Consider the following 10,659-nt stretch of genomic DNA (forward strand, 5'->3'; position numbering starts at 1 on the left):
GGACGCCGGTCCCAAACCACCACCGCCGACCGCCACAAGGCGACAGCCACCATCCCCGACCGCCACCCCCCGACCGCCACCAGCCGACCGCCACAAGGCGACAGCCACCATCCCCAAGCGCCATCCCCGACCGCCACCAGCCGACCGCCACAAGGCGACAGCCACCATCCCCAAGCGCCACCCCCGACCGCCACCAGCCGACCGCCACAAGGCGACAGCCACCATCCCCAAGCGCCATCCCCGACCGCCACCAGCCGACCGCCACAAGGCGACAGCCACCATCCCCAAGCGCCACCCCCGACCGCCACCAGCCGACCGCCACAAGGCGACAGCCACCATCCCCAAGCGCCATCCCCGACCGCCACCCCCCGACCGCCACCAGCCGACCGCCACCAGCCGACCGCCACAAGGCGACAGCCACCATCCCCAAGCGCCACCCCCGACCGCCACCAGCCGACCGCCACCAGCCGACCGCCACAAGGCGACAGCCACCATCCCCAAGCGCCATCCCCGACCGCCACCACCCGACCGCCACCAGCCGACCGCCACCAGCCGACCGCCACAAGGCGACAGCCACCATCCCCAAGCGCCATCCCCGACCGCCACAAGGCGACCGCCACCAGCCGACCGCCACAAGGCGACAGCCACCATCCCCAAGCGCCACCAGCCGACCGCCACCAGCCGACCGCCACAAGGCGACAGCCACCATCCCCAAGCGCCACCCCCGACCGCCACCCCCCGACCGCCACCAGCCGACCGCCACAAGGCGACCGCCACAAGGCGACAGCCACCATCCCCAAGCGCCACCCCCGACCGCCACCCCCCGACCGCCACCAGCCGACCGCCACAAGGCGACAGCCACCATCCCCAAGCGCCATCCCCGACCGCCACCCCCCGACCGCCACAAGGCGACCGCCACCAGCCGACCGCCACAAGGCGACAGCCACCATCCCCAAGCGCCACCCCCGACCGCCGCCCCCCGACCGCCCCAAGGCGACCGCCACCAGCCGACCGCCACAAGGCGACAGCCACCATCCCCAAGCGCCATCCCCGACCGCCACCAGCCGACCGCCACCAGCCGACCGCCACAAGGCGACAGCCACCATCCCCAAGCGCCATCCCCGACCGCCACCAGCCGACCGCCACAAGGCGACAGCCACCATCCCCAAGCGCCATCCCCGACCGCCACCAGCCGACCGCCACCAGCCGACCGCCACCAGCCGACCGCCACAAGGCGACAGCCACCATCCCCAAGCGCCACCCCCGACCGCCACCAGCCGACCGCCACAAGGCGACAGCCACCATCCCCAAGCGCCATCCCCGACCGCCACCAGCCGACCGCCACAAGGCGACAGCCACCATCCCCAAGCGCCACCCCCGACCGCCACCAGCCGACCGCCACCAGCCGACCGCCACAAGGCGACAGCCACCATCCCCAAGCGCCACCCCCGACCGCCACCAGCCGACCGCCACCAGCCGACCGCCACAAGGCGACAGCCACCATCCCCAAGCGCCATCCCCGACCGCCACCACCCGACCGCCACCAGCCGACCGCCACCAGCCGACCGCCACCAGCCGACCGCCACAAGGCGACAGCCACCATCCCCAAGCGCCACCCCCGACCGCCACCAGCCGACCGCCACAAGGCGACAGCCACCATCCCCAAGCGCCATCCCCGACCGCCACCAGCCGACCGCCACCAGCCGACCGCCACCGGCCGACCGCCACCGGCCGTTCGCGGTGTGCGCCGCCGTTCCCCAAGCACCCTCCGGGACGAAGCCGGAGCCGGAGAATAGCAGCGGCCGTGCGTAAAAGCTGCGGCCGGGCCTCGCGGAAGGTCCCCGGGCAGCGAGCTGCCGAGCCCCGGCCTCCAGCTTCCACCAGATAATAGGACCGGGCGCGCGCAAAAGCTGCGGCCGGGCCTGGCGGAAGGTCCTCGGGCATCCAGCGAGATCACACGGCCCCCACCGGAGGCGGCTAGCGCCTCCGTAGAGTAGTGCCGGCCCGTGGAAGCGGCCGCCCGTCAGCCTGCGTTGCCGCTGGTCGAAAAATGCACTAAGTGCCAAACCCCATTCATTTACAACGGCGTGTCCGCCAGAGGGCGCACTTCCCCCGGCGGACCAGCCGGCGGGGCTCGTTAGAGAGTGTATCCGCCTGGCAGTGCCTCCTGGACGGCCTGTATTCCGGACCGCGACCGCTAACTTACGGGAGCCTAAACGGCCCGCGGACCAGCCGGCGGGTCCTCCGTGAAAGCCTATCCGCCTGGCGGTGCCTCCTGGACGGCCTGGATTCCGGACCGCGACCGCTAACTTACGGGACCCTAAACGGCCCGCGGACCAGCCGGCGGCTCCTCCGTGAAAGCCTATCCGCCTGGCGGTGCCTCCTGGCCGGCCTGGATTCCGGACCGCCACCGCTCACTCGCGGGACCCTAATCGGCCCGCGGACCAGCCGGCGGATCCTCCGTGAAAGCCTATCCGCCTTCGCCGGTTCCCCGGCCGGCCACGGGTGGCGAGAATCCGGCCTCCTCGCCCGGAGCGCGCTTCGACTTGGGCGAAAAATGCACCAAGTGCCAAACCCCATTCATTTACAACGGCGTGTCCGCCAGAGGGCGCACTTCCTCCGGCCGGCGGGGCTCGTTAGAGAGCGCGTCCGCCTTGGCCGGTTCCCCGGCCGGCCACGGGTGGCGAGAATCCGGCCTCCTCGCCCGGAGCGCGCTTCGACTTGGGCGAAAAATGCACCAAGTGCCAAACCCCATTCATTTACAACGGCGTGTCCGCCAGAGGGCGCACTTCCTCCGGCCGGCGGGGCTCGTTAGAGAGCGCGTCCGCCTTGGCCGGTTCCCCGGCCGGCCACGGGTGGCGAGAATCCGGCCTCCTCGCCCGGAGCGCGCTTCGACTTGGGCGAAAAATGCACCAAGTGCCAAACCCCATTCATTTACAACGGCGTGTCCGCCAGAGGGCGCACTTCCTCCGGCCGGCGGGGCTCGTTAGAGAGCGCGTCCGCCTTGGCCGGTTCCCCGGCCGGCCACGGGTGGCGAGAATCCGGCCTCCTCGCCCGGAGCGCGCTTCGACTTGGGCGAAAAATGCACCAAGTGCCAAACCCCATTCATTTACAACGGCGTGTCCGCCAGAGGGCGCACTTCCTCCGGCCGGCGGGGCTCGTTAGAGAGCGCGTCCGCCTTCGCCGGTTCCCCGGTCGGCCGCGAACGGCGAAAAGCCGGCCTCTTCCCCCGGAGCCCGGTGGGCGAATTTTTTTTTTTTTTTTTTTTTTCAAAGTGCCAACGGCTCTCGCGCCGCGCTGCGTCCGCCTTCGCCGGTTCCCCGGTCGGCCCGAACGAGCGAAAATTCGGCCTCTTGCCCCGGAGCCCGGTCGGCGAATTATTTATTTATTTATTTATTTATTTATTTTTCCAAAGTGCCAACGGCTCTCGCGCCGCGATGCGTCCGCCTTCGCCGGTTCCCCGGTCGGCCACGAACGGCCAAAAATCGGCCTCTCCCCCCGGAGCCCGGTCGGCGAATTATTATTTATTTATTTATTTATTTATTTATTTATTTATTTTTCCAAAGTGCCAACGGCTCTCGCGCCGCGATGCGTCCGCCTTCGCCGGTTCCCCGGTCGGCCACGAAGTATTGCGCATGATTATACGCGATGTTAATATTTATTTAATTATTAAATAAATACATACATGTGTTTATTAATGATATACGCGATGTTAATATTTATTTAATTATTACCTATATTATGAATAAACTAACGGTGATTTTACACGATTTGACTACATACGTGACCGTGATATAGTGCCGAGGGCTCCCGCGCCGTCACGCGTCCGCCTTGGCACGGGTCGCCCGCGGCAGCGAGCGTTCGGCTCGCGGGGGTCCGCGGGGTGTTATTAGGGAGTGCGGCAGCCGTGCCGAGGCTCCGGCCGGCCGCCGGAAGTCCGGCGGGGGAGCGTCGGAGCTCCGCGAGGCCGGCCGGGGAGCCTCTTAGTCATCGCCCGCGCTCGCGGTGGTCCCGGTCGCTTAAAGTGCCACGGGAGGCGTAGCGATGCCAGTGAGTGTGCGCCAAGTGCGAGAGGCGGTGCATTTACGCGCCGTGTCCGCGAGAGGGAGGCAATTCCCCGTTGCGACCTCCGGGAGATCAGCGGGCCGTTCAAATCGCTTAGCCGGGGTGCCGGGAGCCTCCTCGGGCGTCGAGTTAGGAGGGGGGCGCGCGGAGAACCGGCCGGAGGTCCCCTGGAAGCTCAGCGGGCCGTGGGAAACGCTTGGCCGGGGTGCCGGGAGCCTCGGCCGGCTTAAAAGTGAGGAGGAAAGCGCGCGGAGAACCGGCCGGAGGTCCCCTGGAAACTCAGCGGGACGTGGGAAAAAGCTCAGCCGGGGTGCCGGAAGCCTCGGCCGGCTTAAAACGTGAGGAGGAAAGCACCGGGAGAACCGGCTGGAGGTCTTCTGGAAGCTCAGCGGGCCGTTCAAAACGCTTAGCCGAGGTGCCTGGAGCCTCGGCCGGCTTACAAGTGAGGAGGAAAGCGCGCGGAGAACCGGCCGGAGGTCCCCTGGAAGCTCAGCGGGCCGTGGGAAACGCTTGGCCGGGGTGCCTGGAGCCTCGGCCGGCTTAAAAGTGAGGAGGAAAGCGCGCGGAGAACCGGCCGGAGGTCCCCTGGAAGCTCAGCGGGCCGTGGGAAAAAGCTTAGCCGGGGTGCCGGAAGCCTCGGCCGGCTTAAAACGTGAGGAGGAAAGCATCGGGAGAACCGGCTGGAGGTCTTCTGGAAGCTCAGCGGGCCGCCGAAAACGCGTAGCCGAGGTGCCGGGAGCCTCCTCGGGCGTCAAAAGTGAGGAGCGACGCACCCCCGAGAACCGCCTGGGTCCTCCAGCCACCGTTGAAAAAGACGTCGAGTCAGGCTACCTTAAGAGAGTCACAGCTACTCCCGCCGTTTACCCGCGCGGAGCGTCATCGCCTCCGCGAACCGTCAAAAATAAATAAATACATGAATAAATGTCAAGTGAGCCTACCTTAAGAGAGTCGTAGTTACTCCCGCCGTTTGGCCGCTCAAAGTGTCATCGGAAGCGGACCCACGCAAGTAAGTGTGCGCAAAGTGCGAGAGGTGGTGTTTTTACTCGCCGCGTCCGCCAGAGGGAGGCAATTCCCCGCCGCGGCGGCACCGGCAGCTTCCGAGCGTCTCCCCGAGCGCTCGGAAGTCCGTGCGGGGGGGAGATGAGAGCCGTGCGAGGTACCAGGTGGAGCCGGACGGCGCGGTGCTTCCAAGCAGCCGATCCGCTGGGCTTGGAGCTATTTTCGGCCACTTGGCGCGCGAGCACGGCCTCCCGGCGGTGCCGGGGGGTGGTGCGCGAGCGCGCCGGCCGCCGGAGGTCCCGCGGAGGAGCGTCGGAGCTCCGCGAGGCCGGGGAGCCTCTCGGTAATCACCCGGGGCCGGCGGAGCGTTATTCGGCCGCTCTGCGCGCGCGCGCACGGCCTCCCGGCGGTGCCGGGGGGTGGTGCGCGAGCGCGCCGGCCGCCGGAGGTCCCGCGGAGGAGCGTCGGAGCTCCGCGAGGCCGGGGAGCCTCTCGGTAATCACCCGGGGCCGGCGGAGCGTTATTCGGCCGCTCTGCGCGCGCGCGCACGGCCTCCCGGCGGTGCCGGGGGGTGGTGCGCGAGCGCGCCGGCCGCCGGAGGTCCCGCGGAGGAGCGTCGGAGCTCCGCGAGGCCGGGGAGCCTCTCGGTAATCACCCGGGGCCGGCGGAGCGTTATTCGGCCGCTCTGCGCGCGCGCGCACGGCCTCCCGGCGGTGCCGGGGGGTGGTGCGCGAGCGCGCCGGCCGCCGGAGGTCCCGCGGAGGAGCGTCGGAGCTCCGCGAGGCCGGGGAGCCTCTCGGTAATCACCCGGTGGCCGGCGGAGCGTTATTCGGCCGCTCTGCGCGCGCGCACGGCCTCCCGGCGGTGCCGGGGGGTGGTGCGCGAGCGCGCCGGCCGCCGGAGGTCCCGCGGAGGAGCGTCGGAGCTCCGCGAGGCCGGGGAGCCTCTCGGTAATCACCCGGGGCCGGCGGAGCGTTATTCGGCCGCTCTGCGCGCGCGCGCACGGCCTCCCGGCGGTGCCGGGGGGTGGTGCGCGAGCGCGCCGGCCGCCGGAGGTCCCGCGGAGGAGCGTCGGAGCTCCGCGAGGCCGGGGAGCCTCTCGGTAATCACCCGGGGCCGGCGGAGCGTTATTCGGCCGCTCTGCGCGCGCGCGCACGGCCTCCCGGCGGTGCCGGGGGGTGGTGCGCGAGCGCGCCGGCCGCCGGAGGTCCCGCGGAGGAGCGTCGGAGCTCCGCGAGGCCGGGGAGCCTCTCGGTAATCACCCGGGGCCGGCGGAGCGTTATTCGGCCGCTCTGCGCGCGCGCGCACGGCCTCCCGGCGGTGCCGGGGGGTGGTGCGCGAGCGCGCCGGCCGCCGGAGGTCCCGCGGAGGAGCGTCGGAGCTCCGCGAGGCCGGGGAGCCTCTCGGTAATCACCCGGGGCCGGCGGAGCGTTATTCGGCCGCTCTGCGCGCGCGCGCACGGCCTCCCGGCGGTGCCGGGGGGTGGTGCGCGAGCGCGCCGGCCGCCGGAGGTCCCGCGGAGGAGCGTCGGAGCTCCGCGAGGCCGGGGAGCCTCTCGGTAATCACCCGGGGCCGGCGGAGCGTTATTCGGCCGCTCTGCGCGCGCGCGCACGGCCTCCCGGCGGTGCCGGGGGGTGGTGCGCGAGCGCGCCGGCCGCCGGAGGTCCCGCGGAGGAGCGTCGGAGCTCCGCGAGGCCGGGGAGCCTCTCGGTAATCACCCGGGGCCGGCGGAGCGTTATTCGGCCGCTCTGCGCGCGCGCGCACGGCCTCCCGGCGGTGCCGGGGGGTGGTGCGCGAGCGCGCCGGCCGCCGGAGGTCCCGCGGAGGAGCGTCGGAGCTCCGCGAGGCCGGGGAGCCTCTCGGTAATCACCCGGGGCCGGCGGAGCGTTATTCGGCCGCTCTGCGCGCGCGCACGGCCTCCCGGCGCCTCCGCGAACCGCCAAAATAAATGTCAAGTGAGCCTACCTTAAGAGAGTCACAGTTACTCCCGCCGTTTACCCGCGCGGAGCGTCATCGCCTCCGCGAACCGTCAAAAATAAATAAATACATGAATGAATAAATGTCAAGTGAGCCTACCTTAAGAGAGTCACAGTTACTCCCGCCGTTTACCCGCGCGGAGCGTCATCGCCTCCGCGAACCGTCAAAAATAAATAAATACATGAATAAATAGTCAAGTGAGCCTACCTTAAGAGAGTCGTAGTTACTCCCGCCGTTCGGCCGCTTAAAGTGCCACGGGAGGCGTAGCAATGCGAGTGAGTGTGCGCCAAGTGCGAGAGGCGGTGTATTTACTCGCCGTGTCCGCGAGAGGGAGGTAACTCCCCGTTGCGACCTCCGGGAGAGCAACGGGCCGCCGAAAACGCTCAGCCGAGGTGCTGGAAGCCTCGGCCGGCTCGCAAAGCGAGGCGCGAGGCACCGGGAGAACCGGCTGGAGGTCCCTCGGAAGCTCAGCGGGCCGTGGAGAAAGCTTAGCCGGGGTGCTGGAAGCCTCGGCCGGCTCACAAAGCGAGGCGCGAGGCACCGGGAGAACCGGCTGCAGGTCCCCTGGAAGCTCAGCGGGCCGTGGAGAAAGCTTAGCCGGGGTGCTGGAAGCCTCGGCCGGCTCACAAAGCGAGGCGCGAGGCACCGGGAGAACCGGCTGGAGGTCCCTCGGAAGCTCAGCGGGCCGTGGAGAAAGCTTAGCCGGGGTGCCGGAAGCCTCGGCCGGCTTAAAATGTGAGGAGGAAACCGGCTGGACGTCTTCTGGAAGATCAGCGGGCCGTGGAAAATGCTAAGCCGAGGTGCTGGTTGTCGAATAAGGCTCCGCCATCTCGTAGAAGGTGCTAATAAAGTTCATATCCGCTCGGCTGGAGGTAATTGGCCAGCGGACCGGCCGGCGGGACCTCCGTGACCGCCTATCCGCCTGCCGGTGGCTGCTGGCCGGCGTGCATTCCGGGCCGCGACCGCTAACTTACGGGACCCTAAATGGCCCGCGGACCAGCTGGCGGGACCTCCGTGACAGCCTACCCGCCTGGCGGTGGCTGCTGGCCGGCGCGGATTCCGGGCCGCGACCGCTAACTTACGGGACCCTAATTGGCCCGCGGACCGGCTGGCGGGACCTCCGTGAAAGCCCATCCGCCTGCCGGTGCCTCCTGGCCGGCGTGGATTCCGGGCCGCAACCGCTAACTTACGGGACCATAAATGGCCCGCGGACCAGCTGGCGGGACCTCCGTGACCGCCTATCCGCCTGGCGGTGCCTCCTGGCCGGCCTGGATTCCGGGCCGCGACCGCTCACCTACGGGACCCTAAATGGCCCGCGGACCAGCCGGCGGGACCTCCGTGACAGCCTACCCGCCTCCCGGTGGCTGCTGGCCGGCGCGGATTCCGGGCCGCGACCGCTAACTTACGGGACCCCAATTGGCCCGCGGACCAGCCGGCGGGACCCCCGTGACCGCCTATCCGCCTTGGCCGGTTCCCCGGCCGGCCACGGATGGCGAGAATCCGGCCTCCTCGCCCGGAGCGCTCGTCGGCTTCGGCGAAAAATGCACTAAGTGCCAAACCCCATTCATTTACAACGGCGTGTCCGCCAGAGGGCGCACTTCCCCCCGCGGACCGGCCGGCGGGACCTCCGTGACCGCCTATCCGCCTGGCGGTGGCTGCGGGCCGGCGCGAATTCCGGGCCGCGACCGCTAACTTACGGGACCCCAATTGGCCCGCGGACCAGCCGGCGGGACCTCCGTGACCGCCTATCCGCCTGCGCTGGTTCCCCGGTCGGCGTGGATTCCGGACCGCGACCGCTAAATTACGGGACCCAAATTGGCCCGCGGACCAGCCGGCGGGACCTCCGTGACCGCCTATCCGCCTCCGCTGGTTCCCCGGTCGGCGTGGATTCCGGACCGCGACCGCTAAATTACGGGACCCAAAATGGCCCGCGGACCAGCCGGCGGGACCTCCGTGACCGCCTATCCGCCTCCGCTGGTTCCCCGGTCGGCGTGGATTCCGGACCGCGACCGCTAAATTACGGGACCCAAATTGGCCCGCGGACCAGCCGGCGGGACCTCCGTGACCGCCTATCCGCCTCCGCTGGTTCCCCGGTCGGCGTGGATTCCGGACCGCGACCGCTAAATTACGGGACCCAAAATGGCCCGCGGACCAGCCGGCGGGACCTCCGTGACCGCCTATCCGCCTCCGCTGGTTCCCCGGTCGGCGTGGATTCCGGACCGCGACCGCTAAATTACGGGACCCAAAATGGCCCGCGGACCAGCCGGCGGGACCTCCGTGACCGCCTATCCGCCTCCGCTGGTTCCCCGGTCGGCGTGGATTCCGGACCGCGACCGCTAAATTACGGGACCCAAATTGGCCCGCGGACCAGCCGGCGGGACCTCCGTGACCGCCTATCCGCCTCCGCTGGTTCCCCGGTCGGCGTGGATTCCGGACCGCGACCGCTAAATTACGGGACCCAAAATGGCCCGCGGACCAGCCGGCGGGACCTCCGTGACCGCCTATCCGCCTCCGCTGGTTCCCCGGTCGGCGTGGATTCCGGACCGCGACCGCTAAATTACGGGACCCAAAATGGCCCGCGGACCAGCCGGCGGGACCTCCGTGACCGCCTATCCGCCTCCGCTGGTTCCCCGGTCGGCGTGGATTCCGGACCGCGACCGCTAAATTACGGGACCCAAAATGGCCCGCGGACCAGCCGGCGGGACCTCCGTGACCGCCTATCCGCCTCCGCTGGTTCCCCGGTCGGCGTGGATTCCGGACCGCGACCGCTAAATTACGGGACCCAAATTGGCCCGCGGACCAGCCGGCGGGACCTCCGTGACCGCCTATCCGCCTCCGCTGGTTCCCCGGTCGGCGTGGATTCCGGACCGCGACCGCTAAATTACGGGACCCAAAATGGCCCGCGGACCAGCCGGCGGGACCTCCGTGACCGCCTATCCGCCTCCGCTGGTTCCCCGGTCGGCGTGGATTCCGGACCGCGACCGCTAAATTACGGGACCCAAAATGGCCCGCGGACCAGCCGGCGGGACCTCCGTGACCGCCTATCCGCCTCCGCTGGTTCCCCGGTCGGCCACAGATGACGAATATTCGGCCTCTCGCTCTGGAAGTCCTGCCGACTTAGCCGAAAATTTTCTAAGTGCCATCGGCTCTCGCTCGGAAAAGTGTCCGCCTCGTCTGGTTCCCCAGCTCGGCCTCAGAATTCGAAAATTCGGCCTCTCTGAGGTACCAGGGGTAGGCTTTATGTACTTGGTCCCCCCACTTAGTGTACTCATCACTTTACCCCCCTTTCGCAAAATATAGTCGGCACGTATGTGCAGAACTGTTTATTTTCATTTTAAAAATTTTCTAAGTGCCAGCGGAAGCTGTCACACGAACTGTCCGAGCTACCACGGTGCCCATCCCGGGCAGTGACGGCAAAAGGCCGATGTGTGTTTGATGGAAGTCTGAATAATTTCTAAGTGCCAACGGCTCAACCGCCGTAAAGTGTCCGCCTCGGCTGGTTCTCCCGGTCGGCCCGAACGAGCGAAAATTCGGCCTCTTCCCCTGGAGGTCCGGAACATTTTGGCGAATATTTTCAAAGTGCCAACGGCTGTTGCGCCGTAACGTGTCCGACCCGGC

The sequence above is a fragment of the Syngnathus scovelli genome, unplaced genomic scaffold (genome assembly GCF_024217435.2).
Source record: "Syngnathus scovelli strain Florida unplaced genomic scaffold, RoL_Ssco_1.2 HiC_scaffold_117, whole genome shotgun sequence".
Lineage (NCBI taxonomy): Eukaryota > Metazoa > Chordata > Actinopteri > Syngnathiformes > Syngnathidae > Syngnathus > Syngnathus scovelli.